General features: G+C 41.9%; 1 protein-coding gene across 2 annotated transcripts in view; it reads right to left on the bottom strand.

Annotated features, from left to right (window-relative positions):
• The window catches only part of SMOX (spermine oxidase), a 172,177-nt gene that overhangs the window by 18,749 nt on the left and 125,649 nt on the right, over nucleotides 1-27,779 (bottom strand). Inside the window, exons 8-9 of one of the 2 annotated variants that reach the window (XR_011076876.1) lie at nucleotides 21,255-21,406; nucleotides 17,232-17,410 (exon numbers count right to left, since the gene is read on the bottom strand). The exons of the other annotated variant lie outside the window; for it this stretch is intronic. The gene's annotated coding sequence lies outside the window, so the exon portion shown is untranslated. Of the gene's footprint in view, nucleotides 1-17,231; nucleotides 17,411-21,254; nucleotides 21,407-27,779 lie in introns of those variants that run through there. 2 annotated transcript variants of the gene reach the window in all.

The following is a 27,779-nucleotide window of genomic DNA, read 5'->3' as shown; positions in this document are numbered from 1 at the left end:
AGAGATAAGGGAGGAGCAGTCAAGAAACAATGGTGCAGCCTTGGGGACAGGGTCCCGGTTCCCCCGCAAGGGATACACATAATATCTTTGAGTTCTTCTGCAGAACTAAAACCCCACCAAATGGAAGATGTTAACTCCTTGATGAAGCACTCTTCATTCCAGAGAAGGTCACATTTTGCCCATCATCACCAGACTCCCCCTTTGCCTGGCAAAACAATAAAACTATTCTTTTCTACTTCACCCAAAACTCTGTCACCAAGATTTATTTCAGTGTCGGGGGTACAGGGCCCAAATTCGGCTTCAGCAGGGATCCATTGAAGCTTGTTGAGCAAGAGTGGCATGATGAAAGAGTTATTTAAATTGTGATAGTGTCCCTACCAGGAGGAGATACAGTGTCTTCCAGTGCCTATTTATTCCCAGTAGATGATTTCCTTCCTTCCCCCAGTGAGAATACACAGCTGGTTCTCCCCAGCCCACCTCCGCATCTCTACCATAGCAACAGTGGTTAAAACAACTCAAACCTATCCATAAATCACTGTTGTTAAGGGAAGAACATCTTAAATAGAACTTGTCCTGGGCACCAAACCAGAGTGTTCATCAAGGCAAAGCATAAATTGCCAGATAGAGATGTAACACCTGCCCTGTTTATGTCTGCCCTCATACTCCCATCCTGCCTCCAGGCACCTATCCCTGTTTCTGCAATCTACTCAGTTCCCTCATGCTCTCTCAGCAGCCACACTCCTCTGCCCCACAGTCGGTCAACATCCACCACTCCCTCCCTGGGAATCCACACGTGATGGTCACGTGAAAGGTCTGGGAGCCAGGACATCCAGGCCTGACCTGCCACTGTGAGACCACTGAAGGAGACACTGAGTTGGTGGTTAAATATGCAGCTCCCTCGACCCTTAGATGGGGATAACCCTGAGGTGTGTGCTCTACACTGCCTCTCACGGTTTCCCAGTGGGAGTGAGCCACAGCTGCCTACAGTGGTAAATGGACTAAAAACACATCCTGTATGGGCTGACTTCCCTTCCCTGCCTCACTTCCCATTCTCCAGCCAGTGTTTCCTGGGATCACCTCCCAAGTAAAGTACTTGCACTCCCATCTTCACCTGAGTGCCTGCTTCTTGGGGAATCCAACCTAAGATAAGAATGGTCAGGTCGCCTATCCTCTCAGAGTCTCTAGTTCAGGATGCAATATCTCCTGTCCTCTCAAATGAGGGTGCATGAGACAAGATAAGGTTCATTCAACACATGAACACAGTAGAATAGTAGTATCAATTTGACAATGATGAAAGTTAAAAGCCCGCTATGAGAACATCATAACTATCATTTCTTGCATACTCGGTACAACTCAGGAATTTGTTCAACTCATTTGAGCTGGGTGACCATCCAGTGAGGTGGGATTTATTATCCTAATTCACAGATGAAAGTATTAGGTTCAGAGAGTATGAGGAACTTGCCCAAAGTCACAAAGAAAGTGATGGAGCCAAGATTTAAATCCTGTTTGACCACAAACTCTGTTCCCATACCTCTATGCAAAATTGTCTTTCCAAATTAAAAAAAAAAAATCATCTTTATATCAGATGTTGATTGTACACTGAATTTGGTGGGAATTACATTTTCCTACTTCCCTACCTTGGAAAATTCTATTTGCCTTCAACATTCAACTCAGGCTTTAGTTGATCATGGAAACATTCTCTGCTGTCCTCCTCAACTCAAGGCTGGACTGAAATGCTCACGTCCCCACTGAACCCCACACATATGTCCCAAACCCTGCAGTGATTCTCCTTTCACTTTGCAACCCCACCCCTACTTCCCCGCCCTACTCTATATCCCTAAGCTGAGAGCAGAGCTTGCCTGAATACAGGACATAGGGTCTCTCCCTTAGAAAGGCTTCAGGAAGGTTTTAATTACACATGCCAAAAGCCTAGGACTTCTCAGGAAACTGCATAGAAAGGGTCATCATCATCATCATCATCATCATCATCTCAATAAACCAAGAACAGATTGTCATGGGGACAAAATGTCTCCCTGCACATCTCAGTCAGGAGAAAGTATCATTTAGCCAACATGACCTTTAGCTTTTCTGGGCCTCTATCTTCTCCTCTGGTCTCAAAGATCCCCACAGCCTTCCACCTCTGACAAAGGGTGGTTCTAGGGATGTCCCAGTGCCTGCCAGGCATCTCAGGGGAGACAAGGGAGTATAGGGTCTCCTCTAGGGACATATACTAAAATCAGGAAGGCAACGCTTACAGAGATGGCCCAAACAACAAAATAGACCAGGTGCCCAATTGATTCAGACTGAATCAATCAGACTGAAGGAAGCCAGAAAAAGGAGAGCCATTGCCTTATGATGAGATTCTTCTCAGATAAGAATTCTTGTGAACATGGTTTATTAGCAACGTACCCAGGAAAGAACTGATAGGGAATGGAGAGGTGGGAATAGGAAGGGAAGAAGGCCAGGCAAGGGTGTGATAACAATCAAAATGCCAGGAGGGTAATTTTGGATCAATACTGCAGGAGGTCACATCCCAGAGTCATCCTGATTAGAGACAGGGGAGCTGAGGTATTGACAGCCCCACACCTGTGAGTTGTTAGTTAAGAGCTGCTCCCAGGGTATAAATTCTCAAGTTCTTCTCTGTATACAAAGTCAGTTCCAGCACAAGGGAGCCTGGGAAATGTGGTTCTCTATGACCTAGAGCAGAGCAAGGAAAAGGGCGTGAAATGGGTCTGTGAGAAAACCCATGACAGGCACGCCTGATGCCTTAGGATACTCAGTCTTAGAATCATAATGCTTGAGATGTGGCTCCCAATTTCTATCTCAAGTTTTTAAAAGATAACTCAAGATTACCCAATGAGTTCTCAGAATTTCCTAAATTTAGAACCTGATTGCATATGGTTATGATGTTCTAAACATAGATGCCACCCTCTGCAAGAGGACAGCTGGCTCAGCCAGGTGGTATGTGCCCTGGAAATTTCAGTTCTCTGAAGTCCACAAGGTCTGGCTTCTTGCCACTGGAAAGGGGACCATGATGAGATGTTTCATGTGGAGATAATGTTAGGGAACATGGCTGGTTATTGAAGAAAAATCAAGTTAGGCTGCCTTTATGGTGGTAGAAAACTGGACCCTGAAAAAGCTTTTCTAAAAATTGTTAAAACCAAAGAAATATCTGGGTTTCCTCTGAGGTTTTTGGAACATCAATCCCCTAGGATGCAAAATATCCTGATGTCTCCACACTGACAAGGTACCGGGAGGAGAACTAGGGTGGAAGGTGGGCGGCTGGAGGAACCTGGGCAAACCCAGGACTGGTTGGAGTCCCTACAATGAGCAGGGATTAGAGGCCTTGCTCACCTGCCATGCTTGCTGTCCCTGGGAGGCCATGGCTGCCATGAATCATGAATCCTGGCAAAGAGTTAGATGTGGGGGTGGCAGTAAGGCACAGGTGAGAAGCAGGAACTTCAAGCAAGGGTCTGCTGTTTCCCCCTGCAGGGTCCCCCAACCGATGCCTTCAAGCAAACTGTGACCACTTTTGTTCATTTCCAAACTTTGCTCAACCCAAGGTTCTGCCCCACCTTTAAGGCTTTTCCCTACCTCTCATCACCTGCAGATTTTATTCTCAGGCTTTGGAGGTCCAAAAGCTACCAACCCTTCTGCCATATATCTTCATCAAATCGTGTTCATTGAGAATTGGTCTCACCCAAATTTGTTCCTTGAGAATTAATACAGACTCTAAGCAGGTCTCCCCTCCCCACCCCACACCCACCGTTAAAATACAGTGGTCCAGACCTTCAAGATGGTGGAGGAGTAAGACGTGGAGATCACCTTCCTCCCCACAAATACATCAGAAATACATCTACATGTCAAAAACTCTTACAGAACACCTACTGAACGCTGGCAGAAGACCTCAGACCTCCCAAAAGGCAAGAAACTCCCCACATACCTGGGTAGGGCAAAAGAAAAAAGAAAAAACAGAGACAAAAGAATAGGGATGGGACCTGCACAACTGGGAGGGAGCTGTGAAGGAGGAAGTTTCCACACACTAGGAAGCCTCTTCACTGGTGGAGACGGCGGGTGGCGGGGGGGAAGCTTCGGAGGAGAGTGCAGCAACAGGGTGCAGAGGGCAAAGCGGAGAGATTCCCACAGAGAGGATTGGAGCTGACCAGCACTCACCAGCCCGAGAGGCTTGTCTGCTCACCCGCCAGGGTGGGTGGGGACTGGGAGCTGAGGCTTGGGCTTCAGAGGTCAGACCCCAGGGAGAGGACTGGAGTTAGCTAAGTGAACACAGCCTGAAGGGGGTTAGTGCATCACAGCTAGCTGGCAGGGAGTCCAGGGAAAAGTCTGGAACTGCCTAAGAGGCAAGAGGCCATTGTTTCGGGGTGCGTGAGGAGAAGGGATTCAGAGCACCGCCTAAACGAGCTCCAGAGATGGGTGTGAGCTGCGGCTATCAGCACAGACACCAGAGACGGGCATGAAATGCTAAGGCTGCTGTTTCAGCCACCAAGAAGCCTGTGTGCAAGCACAGGTCACTATCCATACCTCCCATGCCAGGAGTCTGTGCAGCCCGCCACTACCAGCGTCCCCTGATCCAGGGACAACTTCCCTGGGAGACCACATGGCACGCCTCAGGCTTTTGCAACGTCACACCAGCCTCTGCCACTGAAGGATCACCCCGCACTCCGTACCCCTCCGTCCCCCCAGCCTGAGTGAGCCAGAGCCCCCTAATCAGCTGCTTCTTTAACCCAGTCCTGTCTGAGAGAAGAAAAGATGCCCTCAGGCGACCTACACACAGAGGCGGGGCCAAATCCAAAGCTGAACCCCAGAAGTTGTGAGAACAAAGAACAGAAAGGGAAATCTCTCCCAGCAGCCTCAGGAGCAGTGGATTAAATCTCGACAATCAACTTGATGTACGCTGCATCTCTGGAATACCTGAATAGACAACGAATCATCCCAAAATTGAGGCGGACTTGGGGAGCAGCTATATATATTTTTTTTCCTTTTTCACTTTTTGTGAGTGTGTATGTGTATGCTTCTTTGTGTGATTTTGTCTGTATAGCTTTGCTTTTACCATTTCTCCAATGGTTCTGTATGTCATGTTTTGTTTTTTTTTTTTTTTTACTATAGCTTTTAGCACTTGTTATCATTGGAGGATTTGGTCTTCGTTTGGTATTGGTTTTTGGTTTGGTGGCTCTCTTTCTTTCTTTCTTTTTTTATTGCTTTTTAATTTTTTTAACGTATAATAATTATTTTTTATTGTTTATTTTAATAAATTTATTTAATTTTATTTTATTTTTTTCTTTCTTTCTTTCTTTCTTTTTTTCTCCCTTTTCTGCTGAGCTGTGAGGCAGAGAGGGTCTTCATGCTCCGACCGGGTGTCAGGCCTGTGCCTCTGAGGTGGGAGAGCCGAGTTCAGGACATTGCTCCACCAGAGAACTCCTGGCTCCACATAATATCAAGCAGCGAAAGTTCTCCCAGAGATCTCCTTCTCAATGCTAAGACCCAGCTCCACTCAACGACCAGCAAGCTACATTACTGGACACACTATGCCACACAACTAGCAAGACAGGAACACAACCACACCCATTAGAAGAGAGGCTGCCTAAAATCATAATAAGTTCACAGACACCCCAAAACACACCACTGGATGCGGTCCTGCCCTGCCCACCAGAAAGACAAGATCCAGCCTCATCCACCAGAACACAGGCACTAGTCCCTTCCACCAGGAAGCCTACACAACCCACTGAAACAACCTTAGCCACTGGGGGCAGACACCAAAAAAAAAAAAAAAATGGGAACTATGAACCTGCAGCCTGCAAAAAGCAGATTCCCAAACACAGTAAGTTAAGCAAAATGAGAGGACAGAGAAACACACAGCAGATGAAGGAACAACATAAAAACCCACCAGACCAAATAAATGAAAAGGAAATAGGCAGTCTACCTGAAACAGAAGTCAAGTACTGATAGTAAATGTGATCCAAAATCTTGGAAATAGACTGGAGAAAATACACGAAACATTTAACAAGGACTTAGAAGAACTAAAGAGCAAACAAACAATGATGAACAACACAATAAATGAAATTTAAAATTCTCTAGAAGGAATCAATAGCAGAATAACGGAGGCAGAAGAATAGGAAAGTGACCTGGAAGATAAAATAGTGGAAATAACTACTGCAGAGCAGAAAAAAGAAAAAAGAATGAAAAGAATTGAACACAGTCTCAGAGACATCTGGGACAACATTAAATGCACCAACATTCGAATTATAGGGGTCCCAAAGGAAGAAGAGAAAAAGAAAGGGACTGAGAAAATATTTGAAGAGAGTATAGTTGAAAACTTCCCTTATATGGGAAAGGAAATAGTCAGTCAAGTCCAGGAAGCACAGAGAGTACCATACAGGATAAATCCAAGGAGAAACATGCCAAGACACATATTAATCAAACTATCAAAAATCAAATACAAAGAAAAAATATTGAAAGCAGCAAGAGGAAAACAACAAATAACATACAAGGGAATCCCCATAAGGTTAACAGCTGATCTTTCAGCAGAAACTCTGCAAGCCAGAAGAGACTGGCAGGACATATTTAAAGTGATGAAAGGGAAAAACCTACAACCAAGATTATTCTACCCAGCAAGGATCTCATTCAGATTCCATGGAGAAATTAAAACCTTTACAGACAAGCAAAAGCTAAGAGAATTCAGCACCATGAAACCAGCTTTACAACAAATGCTAAAGGAACTTCTCTAGGCAGGAAACACAAGAGAAGGAAAAGACCTACAATAACAAACCCAAAACAATTAAGAAAATGGTAATAAGAACATATGTATTGATAATTACCTTAAATGTAAATAGATTAAATGCTCCAACCAAAAGACATAGACTGGCTGAATGGATACAAAAACTAGACCCATATATATGCTGTCTACAAGAGATTCACTTCAAACCTAGGGTCACATACAGACTGAAAGTGAGGTGATGGTAAAAGATATTCCAATTCTCATATCAGACAAAATAGACCTTAAAATAAAGACTATTACAAGAGAGAAAGAAGGACACTACATAATGATGAAGGGATCAATCCAAGAAGAAGATATAACAATTGTAAATATTTATGCACCCAACATAGGAGCACCTTAATACATAAGGCAAATGCTAAAAGCCATAAAAGGGGAAGTTGACAGTAACACAATAATAGTAGGGAAATTTAACACCCCACTTTCACCAATACACAGATCATCCAAAATGGAAATAAATAAGGAAACACAAGCTTTAAATGATACATTAAACAAGATGGGCTTAATTGATATTTATAAGGACATTCCATCCAGAATCAATAGAACACACTTCCTTCTCAAGTGCTAATGGAACATTCTCCAGAATAGATCATATCTTGGGTCACAAATCAAGCCTTGATAAATTTAAGAAAATTGAAATCATATCAACTATCTTTTCCGACCACAACGCTTTGAGACTAGATATCAATTACAGGAAAAAATCTATAAAAAATACAAACACATGGAGGCCAAACAATACACTACTTGATAACGAAGAAATCACTGAAGAAATTGAAGAGGAATTTAAAAAAATACCTAGAAACAAATGACAATGAAAACACAACGACCCAAAACCTATGGGATACACCAAAAGCAGTCCTAAGAGGGAAGCTTATAGCAACAATCCTACCTCAAGAAACAAGAAACATCTCAAATAAACAACCTAACCTTACACCTAAATCAATTAGAGAAAGAAGAACAAAAAAACCCCAAAGTTAGCAGAAGGAAAGAAATCATAAAGATCAGATCAGAAATAAATGAAAAAGAAATGAAGAAAACAATAGCAAAGACAATAAAACTAAAAGCTTGTTCTTTGAGAAGATAAACAAAATTTATAAACCATTAGCCAGACTCATCAAGAAAAAAAGGGAGAGGACTCAAATCAATAGAATTAGAAATGAAAAAGGAGAAGTAACAACTGACACTGCAGAAATAAAAAGGATCATGTGTGATGACTACAAGCAACTCTATGCCAATAAAATGGACAACCTCTAAGAAACGGAAAAATTCTTAGAAAAGCACAACCTTCTGAGACTGAACCAGGAAGAAATAGAAAATGTAAACAGACCAATCACAAGCACTGAAAATGAGACTGTGATTAAAAATCTTCCAACAAACAAAAGCTCAGGACCAGATGGCTTCACAGGTGAAATCCATCAAACATTTAGAGAAGAGCTAACACCTATCCTTCTCAAACTCTCCCAAAGTATAGCAGAGGGAGGAACACTCCCAAAGTCATTCTACAAGGCCACCATCATCCTAATACCAAAACCAGACAAAGATGTCCTAAAGAAAGAAAACTATAGGCCAGTATCACTGATGAACACAGATGCAAAACTCTGCAACAAAATACTAGCAAACAGAATCCAACAGCACATTAAAAGGATCATACACCATGATCAAGTGGGGTTTATCCCAGGAATGCAAGGATTCTTCAACACATGCAAATCAATCAATGTGATACACCATATTAACAAATTGAAGGATAAAAACCATATGATCATCTCAATAGGTGCAGAAAATGTTTTTGACAAAATTCAACACCCATTTATGATAAAAAACCCTGCAGAAAGTAGGCATAGAGAGAACTTACCTCAACATAACAAAGGCCATATATGACAAACCCACAGCCAACATCATTCTCAGTGGTGAAAAACTGAAACCATTTCCACTAAGATCAAAAACAAGACAAGGTTGCCCACTCTCACCACTATTATTCAACACAGTTTTGGAAGTTTTAGCCACAGCAATCAGAGAAGAAAAAGAAATAAAAGGAATCCAAATCGGAAAAGAAGAAGTAAATCTGTCACTGTTTGCAGATGACATGATACTATACATAGAGAATCCGGAAAACTACTAGAGCTAATCAATGAATTTGGTAAAGTAGCAGGATACAAAGTTAATGCACAGAAACCTCTTCAATTCCTATACACTAATGATGAAAAATCTGAAAGAGAAATTAAAGAAACACTCCCATTTATCACTGCCACAAAAAGAATAAAATACCTAGGAATAAACCTATGTAAGGAGACAAAACACCTGTATGCAGAAAACTATAAGACACTGACGAAAGAAATTAAAGGTGATACAAACAGATGGAGAGATGTACCATGTTCTTGGATTGGAAGAATCAACATTGTGAAAATTACTCTACTACCCAAAGCAACCTACAGATTCAATGCAATCCCTATCAAACTACCAATGGCATATTTCACAGAACTAGGACAAAAAATTTCACAATTTTTATGGAAACAAAAAAGACCCTGAATAGCCAAAGCAATCTTGAGAAAGAAAAACAGAGCTGGAGGAATCAGACTCCCTGACTTCAGACTATATTACAAAGCTACAGTAATCAAGACAGTATGGTACTGGCACAAAAACAGAAATATAGATCAATAGAACAGGATAGAAAACCCAGAGGTAAACTCACACACATATGGTCACCTTATTTTTGATAAAGGAGGCAAGAATATACAATGGAGAAAAGACAGCTTCTTCAATAAATGGTGCTGGGAAAACTGGACAGCTACATTTAAAAGAATGAAATTAGAACACTCCCTAACACCATACACAAAAATAAAATCAAAATGGATTAAAGACCTAAATGTAAGGCCAGACACTATCAAACTCTTAGAGGAAAACATAGGCAGAACACTCTATGACATAAATCACAGCAAGTTCCTTTTTGACCCAGCTCCTAGAGAAATGGAAATAAAAACAAAAATAAACAAATGGGACCTAATGAAACTTCAAAGCTTTCACACAGCAAAGAGAGCCATAAACAAAACAAAAAGAGAACCCTCAGAATGGGAGAAAATATTTGCAAATGAAGCAAGAGGCAAAGGATTAATCTCCAAAATTTATAAGCAGCTCATGAAGCTCAATATCCAAAAAACAAAAACCCAATCCAAAAATGGGTAGAAGACCTATGTAGACATTTCTCCAAAGAAGATATACAGATTGCCAACAAACACATGAAAGAATGCTCAACATCACTAATCATTAGAGAAATGCAAATCAAAACTACAATGAGGTATCACCTCACACCAGTCCTAATGGCCATCATCAAAAAATCTACGAACTATAAATGCTGGAGAGGGTGTGGAGAAAAGGGAACCCTCCTGCACTGTTGGTGGGAATGTAAATTGATACAGCCACTATGAAGAACAGTATGGAGGTTTCTTTAAAAACTAAAAATATAACACCATACGACCCTGCAATTCCACTACTGGTCATATACCCTGAGAAAAACATAATTCAAAAAGAGTCATGTACCACAATGTTCATTGCAGCTCTATTTACAATAGCCAAGACACTGAAGCTACCTAAGTGTCCACTGACAGATGAATGGATAAAGAAGATGTGGCACATATACAATGGAATATTACTCAGCCATAAAAAGAAACAGAATTGAGTTATTCGTAGTGAGGTGGATGGACCTAGAGTCTGTCATACAGAGTGAAGTAAGTCAGAAAGAGAAAAACAAATACCATATGCTAACACATATATATGGAACCAAAAAAAATGGTTATGAAGAACCAGGGGCAGGACAGGAATAAAGATGCAGATGTAGAGAATGGACTTGAGGACACAGGGAGGGGGAAGGGTAAGCTGGGATGAAATGAGAGAGTGGCATGCACTTATATATACTACCAAATGTAAAATAGATAGCTAGTGGGAAGCAGCCGCAAAGCACAGGGAGATCACCTAGAGGGGTGGGATAGGGAGGGTGGGAGGGAGGCACAAGAGGGAGGAGATATGGGGATATATGTATATGTATAGAGGATTCACTTTGTTATAAAGCAGAAACTAACACACCATTGTAAAGCAATTATACTCCAATAAAGATGTTTAAGAAGAAATACAGTGGTCCAGGAGACAGTGAGCTGTTAAACTCTTATGCTGGGGTGTTTTGGAGTAATAGTGTCTTAATATGTTCCTTCTCCTCTTGTATCTGGAGATGCAAGATTTAAGCCAAGGAAATGATGTGTTAATGGTAAGTCTTCAAGCTTGTGACAGGCCAATGGGGCTTCACCAAAGCCCCTCTGGGGTAACCACTTTCCAAGATCAGTGATTTTAGAATTGGAAGAGTGTAGGAAGTACAGCCCCCATTTTAATCTTCCACAAGCTCTCTGGACACAATATATATGCACCCTGGGACCCTGGCCTGAGGCTGTGGATGCAGAATCAGAGACTCTGCAACAGGGAAAGGCAGAATGGGGATCTGATGTCCAACATCTATGCCAGCTGATTAGTAATTAGTGTGAAAATTCCCTTTCCTCAATTCTTAGTGACTTTTTATCCAGATTAAAATCATTTTCTTAGATCAGTCTCCCAAGGCAAAAGAAATTAAAGCAAAAATAAACAAGTGGGACATAATCAAACTTATAAGCTTTTGCACAGCAAAGGAAACCATCAACAAAATGAAATACAACCTACTGAATGGGAGAAAATATTTGCAAACAATGTGACAAACAAGGGGTTAATATCCAAAATGTACAAACAGCTCATACAACTCAATTTCGAAAAAAAAAAACAAAACCCAATCAGAAAATGGGCAGAAGAGCTAAATAGGCATTTTTCCAAAGAAGATGTACAGATGGCTAATAGGCACATGAAAAGGTGTTCAACATCACTAGTTAGAGAAATGCAAATCAAAACTACAATGAAGTATCACCTCACATTGGTCAGAATGGTTATCATCAAAAAGTCTACAAATCATAAATTCTGGAGATGGTGTGGAGAAAGGGGAAGCCTCCTACACTGTTGGTGGGAATGTAAATTGGTGTAGCTACTATGAAGTCTCCTTAAAAAACTAAAAATAGAACTACCATATGGTCCAGCAATACCACTCCTCGGTATGTATCCAGAAAAGATGAAAACTCTAATTCAAAAAGATACATGCACCCAAATGTTCATAGCAGCACTATTTATAATAGCAAAGACACATGGAAACAACCCAAGTGCCCATCAACAGACAACTGGATAACGAAGATATACACATTGGAATATTATTCAGCTGCAAAAAAGGAATGATATATTGCCATTTGCAGCAACATGGATGGACCTAGAGATTATATACTTAGTGAAGTAAGTCACAGAGAAAGACAAATACTATATGATACCACTTATATGTGGAATCTAAAAAATAATACCAATGAATCTATATACAAAAGAGAAACAGACTAACAGACATAGAAAAAAAATTCACAGTTACCAAACGGGAGGGAGAAGGGGAGGGACAAATTAGGAGTATGGTATTAACAGATACAAACTACTATACATAAAATAGATAAGCAACAAGGATTTACTGTATAGCACAGGGAATTGTATTCAATATCTTGTAATAACCTATAATGGAATGTAGTCAGGAAAAAAAATGGAATTACTATGCTGTACACCTGAAACTAACACAATATTGTAAATCAAATATACTTCAATTTTCTTTTTAAAAAAAAAAAGGTTTATCTTGGCAACACACACACAAATCAAGTCAAGGCCAGTTTCAAGAATCGCTCTTTATGATCCCAGAGCAGCCAAGTCCCTCTAAGTGAATAGCCAGAAAATATTATTATATTTATGTTCTGCTCACAAGCCAAGTGAATGTTTGGGTTCTGAATGCTTCTTCATTCAAGAAGGAAAAAGGCACAGATAAGCTATATCTTGAATCATAAGCCATGACTGTGAGAGGACACCTGAAATCAGGCAATGAGACTCCTTGGACTGGTTTGGGATGGCTGATATCACTGCCCAATATATTATATCAGAGGTACCAAAGTGGGGCCTTCCTCAGCCCCATCACCTCCATCCTTTTGTTGGAGTCTCCGTGTGCATCATTATCACCTTGGTGAGTTTCATCATTTTCTTCCCCTTCATAATGACTACCATCAACACCAATGACATCAGTCATCTCCCTCACTCTACTCAACATTGAAGTTCAGCTCAGTATCTCCTCCTCTGGGCAAATCTCCCAGCCCATCTTTTCAGCTTCAGTTTGTTGCTCCCTCCTCAGTGCCCTAAAATTGCATGCTCCTGTGAGGTTTATATGTGGGTCTGTCTCTCCCACCAGGCTGTGAGCTTCTCAAGCACTGAATTGATTTTCAATCTTTGTCTCCCTAGCACCTAGCAAATGAAGCTAGTAGGTTTTCAATGTTCACATACAGTAGTAAAGATTGAGGAGATATTTCAACAGCATGGAGCTTAGTTCTGTCTCCAACCTCAACTTGCCCTGTCTACACAGCTCTACGTGAGCCCACCCCTTTCTCCCTACACCCCTCACTACAGCTGTGGTCCTCGGACACACGATTTTGCTCATGTTCTCACTTCTGTACCTTCCCACACCCAGCAAGTGGCCACTTCAAGGTATAGCCTATCTGGACTATCAGGTGAGAAAGGGCAGCTGTAGGAGGCATTTGAGAATAACCACCAACAAGGATTGATAGCAGACTGGATGTAGAAAATGGAGATTAGTGAGGAGCCAGGTGATCAGAGGCTGCTGCTGACACTGACAGACAGGACAGTCAAAAAGAGACCTGAGGACAGGATGGGGGAGTTTAGTTGAGGACAAGTTGACTTAGGTCAGCAGGTTAATTTCCAACAGGTCAGTGGAACTACAAGACCCAAAATTCCTGAACCCACTAGAAGCTTAAAGAGACAAAAGGATTCTCCCCCTACAGCCCTGGGAAAAAGTGAGGCCCTGCTGACACCTTGATTTCTTACTTTCAGCCTCCAAAACTTTGAGAAAATAAATTTCTGTTGTTTAAAAAAAAAAAAAAACCACCCAAGAGAAGTAGTATGCCCAGAGCTGGGCATGTAGAATTTGGAGTCACTTACGTTGAGATGAAAAGTGAGGGCATACAATATTAACCATTTGAAGGTTCCAAGGACAAGAGAGTAGGCAAAGGAGAGCAACAGGCCCAAGACTGGGTTTTGGAAACACCATCGTATACTGGGGGCAGGGCATGGAAATGAGGACCTGAGGAATAAGTCAACACAGTGCCTGCCACATTAGAGCCTGAAGCAAAATGAAAAATCAGTAATACTCATCCTGTCTTTATTCAGAATGCTTATATTTTACTCATCATGGATTTTGTATTAATTGCCATTTAAAAAAAAATTTCATTAAAATTTACTTATATTGAGAGACAGTATAGAATATAACAGTCCAGCAATGTCCTTCTCAAGAAAAGGAAACCTAAGGCAACTGAGCCCTGTGGCCAGAGCCCATATGCTGGGTCCCACCAGCTTGAATGCAAACCCTGGCTCTGACATCTATTAGGTGCATGATCTCAAACTAGTCACTTCACTCCCCTAAAGTTGGTGTCCTCACCTGAAAAATAACACCTTCCTGGCAAAGTTGCCACAGTGCCTGCCCTAAAAATTTGTTCCCAAGGATTTCAGATGGTGAGGAGGAAAATGAAAAGGCTGGACAAAGAGGAGATGACAGTAGGAATGAGGAGCCAGGAGAGAGGGGAGAAATGGTACAGCCAGGAAACCAGGCTCCTTCCTCTCCACATCTATCTGATGGATGGACAGACCCACACAGAATTGGGATGCTCCATCCACTGTTCACATCTTATATATTGCTTTAAACTCTATTTTTTAATATCTGTGACTTCCTTCCATTTGTGTGGGGGATGAAGAATCAAAACCTTTCCTCCCACCAGGTGGGAAAGGCCCAGTGCTCATAGTGGACTGGATCCTGTCTGCTATCTGACCCAGTCCACTCTCCTGCCTCTGTTTTCTGGAAGCATTCTCACAGTGTCTGATTAGTGCCCTCGTGGTGACAATATACAGCCAATCTAGTATGGCTCCAGGAGGACTGGGGAGAGGCCAAGTGAGGGAGGGAGGATCTGCCATTATTTCCTTCCCTACCCTCTGTTTTCAGAGGCTTGTAACTCCCCAGCATGTTTTTCCCTGGTGGAAAACGTCCATGTTTGGTGTCTGCTCAAAGGAGAATCTCTATGGAAAGTTTGGGAAAGATCCCCTCTGGCTGGGAATGTGCAAAAAGCCTGTGCCTTCCCATTTGGAAAAAAAAGGAAAGAACAAACTTGAAGCATGGTTATTTTTGTCTCCGTTTCAGAAGGAGCTGACTTGGATAGTGCTACTTGGCCTGCATCCTCATCACTTTGTTGGGAAAGGCATATGGAAAGGTGATACAGATTCCAAAATGCTTATGTCTCTTCTCAAGAATTTTTTTTTCGCTTTTAGTAGATACAGCATACAAATAATAAAGTGCACAAATCTTAAGAATCTTATGTATACAGCATGATGAATTTTTACATAGGTATATAACCATGTAACTACTGCCCGGTTCAATATGTAGAACATTTCCAGTACATCAGAAGGCTCCTTGTGCCCTTCCCAGTCAATACTCACCCCTGAAACCTAACCAATTAGTTTTGCCTGTTCTTAAATTCCATATAAATGGAATCATACAGTATGTATGCTTTACATCATCTTGTTTCATTCACTCAACATAATGTCTATGAGGTTCATTCACGTGGTGACGTATTGTATTAGTTCACTAGGGCTGCCAAAGTATCACAGACTGGGTGGTTTAAAGAATAGAAATTTAGGGCTTCCCTGGTGGAACAGTGATTAAGAATCCACTTGCCAAAGCAGGGGACATGGGTTCAAGCTGCGGTCCGGGAAGATCCCACATGCCGCGGAGCAACAAAGCCCATGCGTCACAACTACTGAAGTCCATGCACCTCAACTACTGAAGCCCATGCGCCCAGAGCCCATGCTCTGCAACAAGAGAAGCCACTGCAATGAGAAGCCCGCGCACCGCAGTGAAGAGTAACCCCCGCTCACCGCAACTAGAGAAAGCCTGCACACAGCAACAAAGACCCAATGCAGCCAAATATAAATAAATAAAATAAAATAAAAAAGAATAGAAATTTATTTTCTCACAGTTCTGAAGGCTGGAAGTCTTAGATTGAAATGTCAGCAGGGTTGGTTTCTTCTGAGGCCTCTCTCCTTGACTTGTGGATGACTGTCTTCTCCCTTTCTTCACATGGTCTTCCCTCTGTGGTTGTCAGTGCCCTGATTTCCTCTTCTTATAAGAACACCAGTTATATTGGATTAGGGATCACCCAAATGACCTCATTTCAACTTAATTGCCTCTTTAAAGACTTTATCTCCAAATACATTCACATGAAGTACCGGGGGTTAGGATATCAACATATGGATTTGGGGAAGGGTACACAATTCAGACCATAATACTGGTTTGTTCTTTTTTTTTTTTTTTTTTTTTTGTCAAATTTTATTCCACTGTGTGATTCCACCACAATTTATGTATTCATTCTTTTATCAATTGACATCTGAATTATTTTCAGTTTGGGACTATTACAAACATGACTGCTATCAATATCTCTAGCACATGTCTTTTAGTGAACATATGTACTCATTTCCAGTGTGTATGTACCTAGGAGTGGAATTGCTGTGTCCTAAGGTATGTGTATGTATAGCTTTAGTGGACACTACTAGTTTTCCAATGTATGATTTCCCAATGCACGAGGGAGTTGTACACTCCCAAGAGCAATGTATAAGAGGCCTAGTCGCTCTGAACCTTTGTCAATACTAGTATTATCACTCCCTTGTGTTTTAGCCTCTCAAAGAATCTTAAAGATGGTTTCCAAGCAAATCCATCTGCAAAACCTATGCTCCTGGGAATTGTAGAGAGTATTTGCCATAAAAATCTGTGGATGACTCCAATTTCCTTTGTGCCAAGAACTCTGATCTTCTGCCCCCACATGCCCTCCTGCTCAGAAAATCCCTTTCTTGGGATTTTTAGTGGGAAGGCTCTCAAGTTGGACTGGCAGAGCATGAGGAACAGGCGGAAGCCTAAGACCAGTTAGTAACTGACTGAGGGAGGCGGGATATGAAAGGAAAGGAAGCAAAGACCAAGATATAGTAAAAAGAGTCGGTTCTGGCCACCTGGGGAATGAAAACTATGTTTGTATCTATCAGAGAGCTTAGAAGAGCCCCTGCAAGACTGCCTGATGTTTCCTCACTAACAGTTCTGGCCAGCCTTTTTTTGAGAAGGAAATCTTCAGAGTTCCTCATATTTGAACCCCTCTAGGAGGCTTCTCAGGCATACCCCTCAAAACAGGGTTATCACCCCGAAGGTTATGGATTCAGGATGGACCCATCACTCCCCAACTTCTTCCCCCACCCTGCCTGCCCTAGTGCTGGAAATTCCCACAGGAAGTCACTCCCCTGGGTTACAACCTTGTCTTTCCTAATGTCTTTAAATTTCTAAAAACTGTCTTGATCTGAAGGGAATAGGAAGATAACCATGACTTATCCAGGTACCCAAATACAAGTCTGGCTCCTCAGAATCAGCAGCACAGGGGCCTAATTGGAAAAAAAAAAAAAAAAGCAAATCTTTATCTTATTCTTTAGACTAATAGCAAATTTTAAGTGTAAAAAAGAAACTATAAAATTATTAGAAGGAAAAAATCGTAAATGTATTTATAATCCTGGAGTGCAAAGTCCTTTCTAAACAAGATAAAAACCCAGATACCATGAAGGAAATGATTGATACATACAACTACATAAAAATTAAAATTTCTTGAGGGAGGAAAAATACCACGAAAGTCAAAAGATCAACAGCAAACTGGGGGTAAAATTTGCAACAGATTTGTCAAAGAGCTGATTTTTCTGAATTCACCAAAACAAAAAAGTTGTACCAACCAGAAATGTCCTAACAACCCCATAGGAAAAAATGGAGGAAAGGGTGAAAACAGGAGGCTACAAAAGAAGAAATGCAGATGTCCAATATATATAAGAAAAAGTGCTCTGCCTTAATCATAAATAAGTAAATGCAAATTAAAACATTAAGATACCTTTCTAAAACTAATTGTATCGTGAGGAGTACAAACATTTAACAGGGGCCATTTGATGAGATTTTGGGGACACAGGCATATATGTGCACTATTAATGGGTGTGTAAACTGACAATTTGGCAACACCACCAAATGTTACAACTAGTATAGCATTTGAGCCAGCAATTCCACGGTTAGCAAATTAACTTCCGGATATACTGACAAAAGTGGCCAATACATGTGTTCAAGATGTTCATCACAGCTCTGCTTTATAGCAGCAAAAAAACAGACTGAAAGCAATCTAAATTTCAACCAATAGGGATAAAGGGCAGTAAATTGTAGTATATCTATTGTAATGCAATATTATACCTGTAAAAGAAGAGAATTAGGCAGAACTGGGTGTAATGATATAAATAAATCTCCAAGATATATTAAGTGGTGAATGTAATTCACTGAATGATGAGTGAGCCTTAGTATCAATTTAAAGAACCTGAGAGTATTACAGGAATGTTTTTAGTTACCAATACTCAGAAATCTGAGTAACGGTGGCTTAAACAATAAAAACATTTCATTATTTCATATAACAAAGTCTAGGCTTGGTAACAAAGTCATCAAGGACCTATATAAATAGCAGAAGCTGCTCCATCCCCAGGTTGTTTGATGTCTTATTGTCACTACCTGTTACAAGATGGCTGCCTCTGCTCTAGGCACCTTATCCACATTAAAGACAAGAAGAAGGTAAAACATTCAATGCCAGAGTATGCTCATCTCTGACTCTTACAGTCATTGGCCAGAACTATGTCACATGGCCCCCCTCCACCATCCAGTTGCAAGGATTTCTGGGAAAGTATCTTTAAAAAAGGGACATATTAACATGATTGGCTTAACCAACCACGATTTGTCTTCAGAAGCTGGGCACATTGCCACCCTAAACAAACTCCTCAACAGGGATTATCTGGGTGACAATCCATATTTTATTAGAACAACAATCAGTTATTTTAAGCTGAATTGTAAACATGTTTAAAATAAATGGGTAAATAAACCTTCAAACAGGCTAGAGGTATGGCCATCTTGTTGTCTTCACTGAGAGCCTAGGATAGATAATAATCCATATGTTAGTGACCCCCAGGTGGGGGAAATTTAGAGGAACTGTCATGAGAAGATGGAACAGCAGTTCTCAGAAGGGCACAGGGTCTGCTTTAAGCTCTCAGGCTACTCTCAAAGGGCTACCAACAGGACTCAGAAATTGCCAATAGCCTGACCTTTTTTGAGGACATAAGTTGGACCCATGTCTCTTTCGTCATGGGGCTGGGGACTCCCCTCAGGACCCAGGTAAGTTGCTTTGTCCAAGATGCTGACTGACAGGTGAGTTCTACCTAGCCCAAGCTACTGATTAGCACCCCCTGCTGGAGAAAGGAGTGACCTCACAAAATGCCATGAATCAGAGCAGGATCTCAGTTCTTGCAAACCTCTTACACTTTCTAGCAAGTCTCTTCACCTTAACAGTTTTCAGTTCCCTCATTTGTTAAATGAGGCAGATGGATCCATAATCTCAAAGGCCCCTTCCCGGTCTGCAAGGCAACAAAAGTTCTCCCTCCACCACAGCCTCTGTGAAATTCACTCTAGGGTTCCAACACACCCGGATTCAAATCCCAGCTCCCCCCTTACAAGGTCTGTGACCTTGGGAAAGTTATTTACCCCCTTCGAATTCATTTCCTCATTTAAATAACAGAAAAAGTAATTCTTCACAGGAGAGGAGGCTCACCAGGTTTCCACTCCAGCCAAACCTACTCTTTCTGGGATCCCAAACCAAGTGGGCATTCCTCTGTCCTTATCTTGCCTCTTTGCAACATCTGACAGTATCTCTTACACCCTCCTCAACCTCCTTAAAGTTTTTCCCTCTTCTTCTTCAACCCTAGCCTCTCCTGGTTTTCTGCTCCTTCCCCAGCCACTGCTTCTCATTCTTTCTCATGGGATTTTCTTCAACAAATGCCAGTGTTTTTAAGCACATAAAAAGATGCTCAACCTCACTCACAATAAAGGAAATGCAAATTAAAATGAGATCATTTTTCACCCATCAGGTTAGCAAAACATGAAGAGTTTGGCAACAGTCAGTGGGCAATGATGTAGGGAAAAAGGCAATTTTGTGCATTGTAGAAGTGTAATTGTTAAGCCCCTTTGGAGGGCAATTTGGCACAATCAAAATTTTAAATGTATAAGAGGATTTAACCCAGCAATTCCATTTATAAGAATTGGTACTAGAGAAAAAATCTACTAGACACATTCCCAATGTCCATTCTCTCCTTCTTTACAACAGAACCTAACTTTGTTGATAGAGCAACAATCCAAACTAAAGGACATTTCCCAGGTCCCTTAAGATAGGGATGGTTGCTTGACACAGATCTGGCCCATGAGATATAAGCAAAAAAATTTTGGAAGGCTTCCAGGAAATCCCCTTAAAAGAAAAACAGATTCAGCTGACAATGTACCCTTCTCCCCTCTGTTGTCTTCCTTCCTGCCTGCCTCCTGTCTGGAATGTGTATGTGATGGCTGGATTTGGAGCAGCCATCTTGTAACATGGAGAAGGACATGGAGACTTTGCTGTGATATTATTGAGACACTAAACCAATGCCAGCATTTGCCTACCCAGATTTTTCATGACATGAGAAAAATAAATTTTTATATTGTTTAAATCTCTATAGTTTGAGTTTTCTCTTACATTCAGCCAAATTTAATCCCTAAATTATGTTTGTATAAACAAGGATTTTTTTCAGCATTGTTTATATAGCAAAAGCCTGGAAACTACTGAATTCCCACTTGTAAGGAACTGGTTAATTAAATTATGGTATATGCATATGATGGAATATTATAAAATTGTATAAAAGAATGAGGTAGATTTTTAGTACTAATAAGGAATGATTTCCAAGATATTTAGATAATTTTTAAAAGAATGATATAGAAAGGTAAACACAGCGTGCTAACATTTATATAAAATTGCTTTACAGGCTTAGAACTTTTCCAGAATACAGAGGAAACTGGTATGCCTCTGGAAATGGGGCCTGGGTTGCTAGAGATCAGGAGTGAGGGGGACTTGCCATTCACTGCATACCCTTTTGTATTGCTTGAATATTTACCACACGCATATTTTATCTTCCAAAAAAGTTTGTTAATTAGAATTAAATTGTACTGCTTTATCAAAAAGAGAGAGAAAGAGCAAGAAAAAGCGAGATAAGAAGGAAAGTCAATGATTTCCATTACTCATTCTTTTCCCTTCATTCTTTTCATTAGATGACCCTGTCCCATGGCCTCAACTACTACATAATGGACCCAAATCTGAATATTCAGTCGTGAGCCCTCTGATGAATCCACACTTACCCATCTGACCACTCTCTGGACATCACCATGTGGAAGTCCTATGGACGCCCAAAATTCAGTGTGTCCAAACCTGCAGTCCTGCTCCTCCACCTGTGTTCTCTGTAAAGTATGCCAGCCTTCAGCCAGCGATGTCTATTCAGTGGCTCTGCCATCTGTGAAAGGAAGAATCGCTCTAAGTCTTGCTTTCTACCCTCTGTCTCAAACCTCACCCCTCTCCCATCTGGTTTCCTTGGTCTTCCTAGAGATCCTTCACTAGTCAGAACCTTCCAAAAGTGTAGCCAGATGCCCAAAACCCCATTAGTGGCCATTTCCTTGCCCCTTGGTAGCATACACCACTCTCATCATTTCTTATTCACTCTCTTCCCTCCAAGACTGAAATTCCCATGGGAAGAGGAACCACTTCTGCGTCTTTCTCTGATAAATTCCTCATACTGATAGCAAGGTCCGATAGCAGGGGTCACAAACCAATTGCACAAGCTAAAAGCTGTTGCCATGAACTCACCCTCCACATTCAATCATATTCCATTAATACAACTCCCCAACTAACCCCAGAACCATTCACTTCTCTCCATCTCCAAACCCACTGTCCTAATCCAGGCCTTGTCACTTCTCCCCCAAATCCATACCCACAGTTCTCAACAGGTCTCCGTAAGTCCAACCTACTCCCTCTGATGCTAATGTCAGAATGGAATATGTAAAATGGTAATCTTGTCATGTCACTCACCAAATAAGTAATAATAATTAATAAACAAGGATTGTAAAGGCTCATTGTTGTGTTCAGACCTTATTACAGCCGCTGGCCTCCAAAAGGCCCTCCCACCCCTGCCTCTGAACCTATCTCAAAACTTTGACCTCAGTTACATGGAACCATTTATGCTTCCTCAAAAGTGTCACTGCTTCAAACCTCTGTGCCTGCACACAAGTTCCTTCCTCTGCATGGAACACAGTGACCATTTCCCACTACCACACTTTAATTTTCCTTTTAATTAAATTCTTCAAACTTAGCTCAAAGATTACCTCCTTCAAGAAGCCATCCATGACTACCCAGTCTGACATAGGGGCCTCTCCCATTAGTGTCTTCACCTTGGGACTCTCAGAGTGAGCTCTCAAAAGGATGGGCCATGTTTCATTTGACTTATATTCCTGCTGCCTAGAAAAGTACTTAATATATGGAAGGCTCTCAGTAAATATTTGTTGAATGACCAAATAAATACATGAATGAACAGATGAGTGAGTTCTTGCTGAAATAAAATGAGGTGTGTGTGAAGTACCTTATACCATGCCAGATATATAGTTGCCCAACAAATTTACTTTCATTCTGTCCTTCCACTCTCCTGTGACTCCGTTTCCCCAGTTTTCTTCTAGCCTATGGGTACAAGTGGGGTCCCTTTGACAAGAAGGTGCATATGCTGCTCTTGCTTGGCCCCAACTGCTCATGAAGGACACCCCCTCGCACCTTGCTTGCTCAGTGATTCTGAGACACACCAGAGGGTCTTACAAACTGACCCATTGGCTACCTTCACCACATCACATCTGCCATACGTTTCCTCTTTTGCCTCCACACCTCCAGGACCCACAGAGACACTGTCTCCAGGGTCACTGGCACTATTGAGCTCTCTCAGTGCTCCTTAGCTTATGCTTACAGTCCCTCACTCCACTAGGCTCCACAAGTGAGGGGTACCCCAGACCACACTGTCCTCTCCATCCTGCTTTCCCTGCTCCCCCTAGCAGGCCCCTTCCTCCTACACCTACTGAGGGGCTACCTTATAGCCCTTGGCCCTCCCCAACCCCTTGGCTCCAGGAAGCCCCTTTCCCTCTTTCCTTTCCCAGACTTGGGGACCCACCCAGACTTCTCTGAGTACATTTCTGTCTCCCGGGCCTGGCCTTGGCTCTGGAGCCCTGATTGCACAGCTGGGAGCTGGATCCCTACAGCCACCAGGAGACCAGAATGGACAAGGTTTGTTCACATTGCTGCTTCCCTCTAAATCTGAACCATGACCAAGAAGGTAGGGGGGAAAATGCAGAAGAGAGAGAGACGAGAAACCATAGGAACAGGACACACTTTTCAGTTGCATTTCCCATTCTGTCAGGGGCTTAGTCCAAAAGAGGCTTTAATTGGTCAAACTATGTGTTTTTCACTGAAAGAAAATGCTATAAATGACATATAATTCACATTTGGCATAGCGAGGCAGAGGGGAGGAGGACCTCGCCTTTGTCAGGCCCTTCAAAAGGGAACTGGGGTGGGATAAGTGGGGTTCAGAATCCCCATGACCCCCAGGGGGACAAGGACACATCCCCAGGGGCGCCATGGAGTCTGTGTCCTGTGTCAGGCCACAGTGGTCAATACTGTCTTCCCTCGCTTCCCAGCTGGATGCCCAGTGCTGAGCTCACATGGCAGCTGCACCCTAAGCGTGTGGGGGCGGGGTGGGGCCTGCAGCCCAGGAGCACTGGAGCCTTGAGCAGGGGAGGCCAGGAGGAACTTCCATCCCCTAAGAAGAAGAGGCACCCAGAGGCCGGTGCGAGTCGCAGACAGGAGCAGCAACCTCTCTATTACCCACATCCACTCCCTTCCTCCATCTCACTCCACACTCAACAACATCCCATTTAGATAGTCCTGTGAAGTCCTTCCAAACAGGGAAGAGGCTCCCTGTCTACTAGGAGATAAGAGAGACAAGATGTCGAAGTGACAAAAAAGTAGTCAATTCAGTGTATGTCACAAACTTGGGACCAACCACCCTCGGGTAAATTTCAGAAGCTCCCACATAAACTCAACCCCTCAGCCAACCCTGCCCCTACTGAGGCTTGAAATTCCACCATGAGAGCTCCATCCCACCAACTTAAGATCTGAAAAACCTGTGGGAAGGTCATATCAGTTCCCTAGAAGGTTTTGGTTAGGGGAGTAGGGAGTGATCATGAGGACACTGTACACCCCATGTGTGTGTATGATGACAGGGATAGCAGGAGGGGGAGAAGGAATACAGGAAGATGGGTGGATAAAAGGTGGAGGAAGGAAAGCCCTAACATAGAAAGAAGTTGGGGTCCACACCCCCCATCAACCCAACTTCCCAGAAGGTCACAGAAGCCCAGGATCTGGGTGGACCAGAGCAATCAAGAAAGCCTTCTTGGAGGAGGCGGGATTTGAGGGCTCCTGCAATGAAAGGGACAGCATAGGCCAAGGTGAGTGGGAGTACTTTTCCAAGAAGGCTCCTTTAAAAACAAATGCATTTCTCCTGAGAAGAGAAAGACGTGGAGAGGTGTCCTCTGGCAAGCAGTTTTTTACTTTCATGAGCAAAGAGAGCTGGATCCCAGGAAGGAGAAAGTGGGGCAAGGGTGGACCAGGGAAGGGAGAGACCAGCAAGATGAAGCCAGGGCGAGTGACCTGGGGCCAAAGGAACAGAAATGTGCCCGGAGGCCAATGTGATCTGTTAAAAAGGTTGGCATGACAGAGCAGGGAGCCCAGCAGGGATCCTGAAGATCATGTGTGCCCTCCTGGCACCAACTCTGGGATATAAACAGGCAAAGTGTCCTGCAGGTTTGTTAATGTGCCCTGGTGTCTTCAGTCCCTGGCAAGTCCTAGGACTCACTCAAATCTCATCAGAGTTTCAGTCTCAGACTGGCATTTAATGCCCCTATGCTTACTTCCCTCTTCAGAACCTGATTCCCTGAACCCTATCTGGGCCTACCCAAGCAAATGTTAAAAAGAGTCTCTGTCCCAGCCTCTTGCCATGTAGGTCCACCAAGCACCTTCTGCTTCTCTCCTTCTCTCCCTCTCTCTCTCCCCGTCTCTCTCTCAATGTGAAAAGAGCCTTGTCATGTCGAAAGGAGGGTCTCTGGAGTGTGGAGTTCTGGAGTTTGGAGGTCTCTTGTTACCTAGAAAGTGAAGTCCTGGGTACTGGTAATTCCAATTAGAAGGTGGGGCAGCCATGTGGCTGACAGGGTCTTGGTGCTCCAGCCAGGTGTCAGGCCTGTGCCTCTGAGGTGGGAGAGCCAAGTTCAGGACATTGCTCCACCAGAGAACTCCCAGCTCCATGTAATATCAAGCAGTGAAAGCTATCCCAGAGATCTCCATCTCAACGCTAAGACCCAGCTCCACTCAACGACCAGCAAGCTACGGTGCTGGACACCCTATGCCAAATAACTAGCAAGACAGGAACACAACCTCACCCATTAGCAGAGAGGCTGCCTAAAATCATAATAAGGTCACAGACACCCCAAAACACACCACCGGATGCGGTCCTGCCCACCAGAAAGATAAGATCCAGCCTCACCCACCAGAACACAGGCACTAGTCCCCTCCACCAGGAAGCCTACACAACCCACTGAAACAACCTTAGCCACTGGGAGCACACACCAAAAACAATGAGAACTACAAACCAGCAGCCTGCAAAAAGGAGACCCCAAACACAGTAAGTTAAGCAAAATGAGAAGACAGAGAAACACTCAGCAGATGAAGGAGCAACATAAAAACCCACCAGACCAAACAAATGAAGAGGAAATAGGCAGTCTACCTGAAAAAGAATTCAGAGTAATGAATAGTAAAGATGATCTAAAATCTTCAAAATACAATGGAGAAAATACAAGAAACGTTTAACAAGGACATAGAAGAACTAAAGAGCAAACAAACAATGATGAACAACACAATAAATGAAATTTAAAATTCTCTAGAAGGAATCAGTAGCAGAATAACTGAGGCAGAAGAACGGAAAAGTGACCTGGAAGATAAAATAGTGGAAATAACTACTGCAGAGCAGAATAAAGGAAAAAGAATGAAAAGAATGGAGGACAGTCTCAGAGACCTCTGGGACAACATTAAATGCACCAACATTCAAACTATAGGGATCCCAGAAGAAGATGAGAAAAAGAAAGGGACTTTTAGAAAATATTTGAAGTGATTATAGGTGAAAACTTCCCTATTATGGGAAAGGAAAGAGTAAATCAAGTCCAGGAAGCACAGAGAATCTCATAAAAGATAAATCCAAGGAGAAACATGCCAAGACACATATTAATCAAACTATCAAAAATCAAATACAAAGAAAAAATATTAAAAGCAACAAGGAAAAAAAAAAACAAATAATATACAAGGGAATCCCCCTAAGGTTAACAGCTGATCTTTCAGCAGAAACTCTGCAAGCCAGAAGGGACTGGCAGGACATATTTAAAGTGATGAAAGGGAAAAACCTACAACCAATATTATTCTACCCAGCAAGGATCTCATTCAGATTTGACGGAGAAATTAAAACCTTTACAGACAAGCAAAACCTAAGAGAATTCAGCACCACCAAACTAGCTTTACAATGAATGCTAAAGGACCTTCTCTAAGCAGGAAACACAAGAGAAGGAAAAGACCTACAATAACAAACCCAAAACAATTAAGAAAATGGTAATAGGAACATACGTATTGATAATTACCTTTAATGTAAATGGATTAAATGCTCCAACCAAAAGACATAGACTGGCTGAATGGATACAAAAACTAGACCCATATATATGCTGTCTACAAGAGACTCACTTCAGACCTAGGGTCACATACAGACTGAAAGTGAGGTGATGGTAAAAGATATTCCAATTCTCATATCAGACAAAATAGACCTTAGAATAAAGACTATTACAAGAGAGAAAGAAGGGCATTACATGATGATGAAGGGATCAATCCAAGAAGAAGATATAACAGTTGTAAATATTTATGCACCCAACATAGGAACACTTCAATACATAAGGCAAATGCTAACAGCCATAAAAGGGGAAATTGACAGTAACACAATCATAGTAGGGGACTTTAGCACCCCATTTTCATCAATGGACAGGTCATCCAAAATGAAAATAAATAAGGAAACACAGACTTTAAATGATACATTAAACAAGATGGACTTAATTGATACTTATAGCACATTCAATCCAAAAACAACAGAATACACTTTCTTCTCAAGTACTCATGGAACATTCTCCAGAATAGATCATATCTTGGGTCACAAATTAAGCCTTGGTAAATTTAAGAATATTGAAATCATATCAAGTACCTTTTCTGACCACAACGTTATGAGACTAGATATCAATTACAGGAAAACAGTCTGTAAAAAATACAAACATATGGAGGCTAAACAGTACACTACCTGATAACCAAGAGATCACTGAAGAAAACAAAAGGAAATCAAAAAATACCTAGAAACAAATGACAATGAAAACACGACGACCCAAAACCTATGGGATGCAGCAAAAGCATTTCTAAGAGGGAAGTTTATAGCAATACAATCCTACCGCAAGAAACAAGAAACATCTTGAATAAACAAACTAACCTTACACTAAAGCAACTAAAGAAAGAAAAAAAAAAAAACCCTGAAGTTAGCAGAAGGAAAGAAATCATAAAGATCAGATCAGAAATAAATGAAAAAGAAATGAAGAAAACAATAGCAAAGATCAATAAAACTAAAAGCTGGTTCTTTGAGAAAATAAAAAAAATTGATAAACCATTAGCCAGACTCATCAAGAAAAAAAGGGAGAAGACTCAAATCAATAGATTTAGAAATG

This window comes from Eschrichtius robustus, chromosome 16, assembly GCF_028021215.1.
Source record: "Eschrichtius robustus isolate mEscRob2 chromosome 16, mEscRob2.pri, whole genome shotgun sequence".
NCBI lineage: Eukaryota > Metazoa > Chordata > Mammalia > Artiodactyla > Eschrichtiidae > Eschrichtius > Eschrichtius robustus.
The sequence above is the reverse complement of the archived record's forward strand: the minus strand, read 5'-3'. Positions and strand labels throughout refer to the sequence as shown.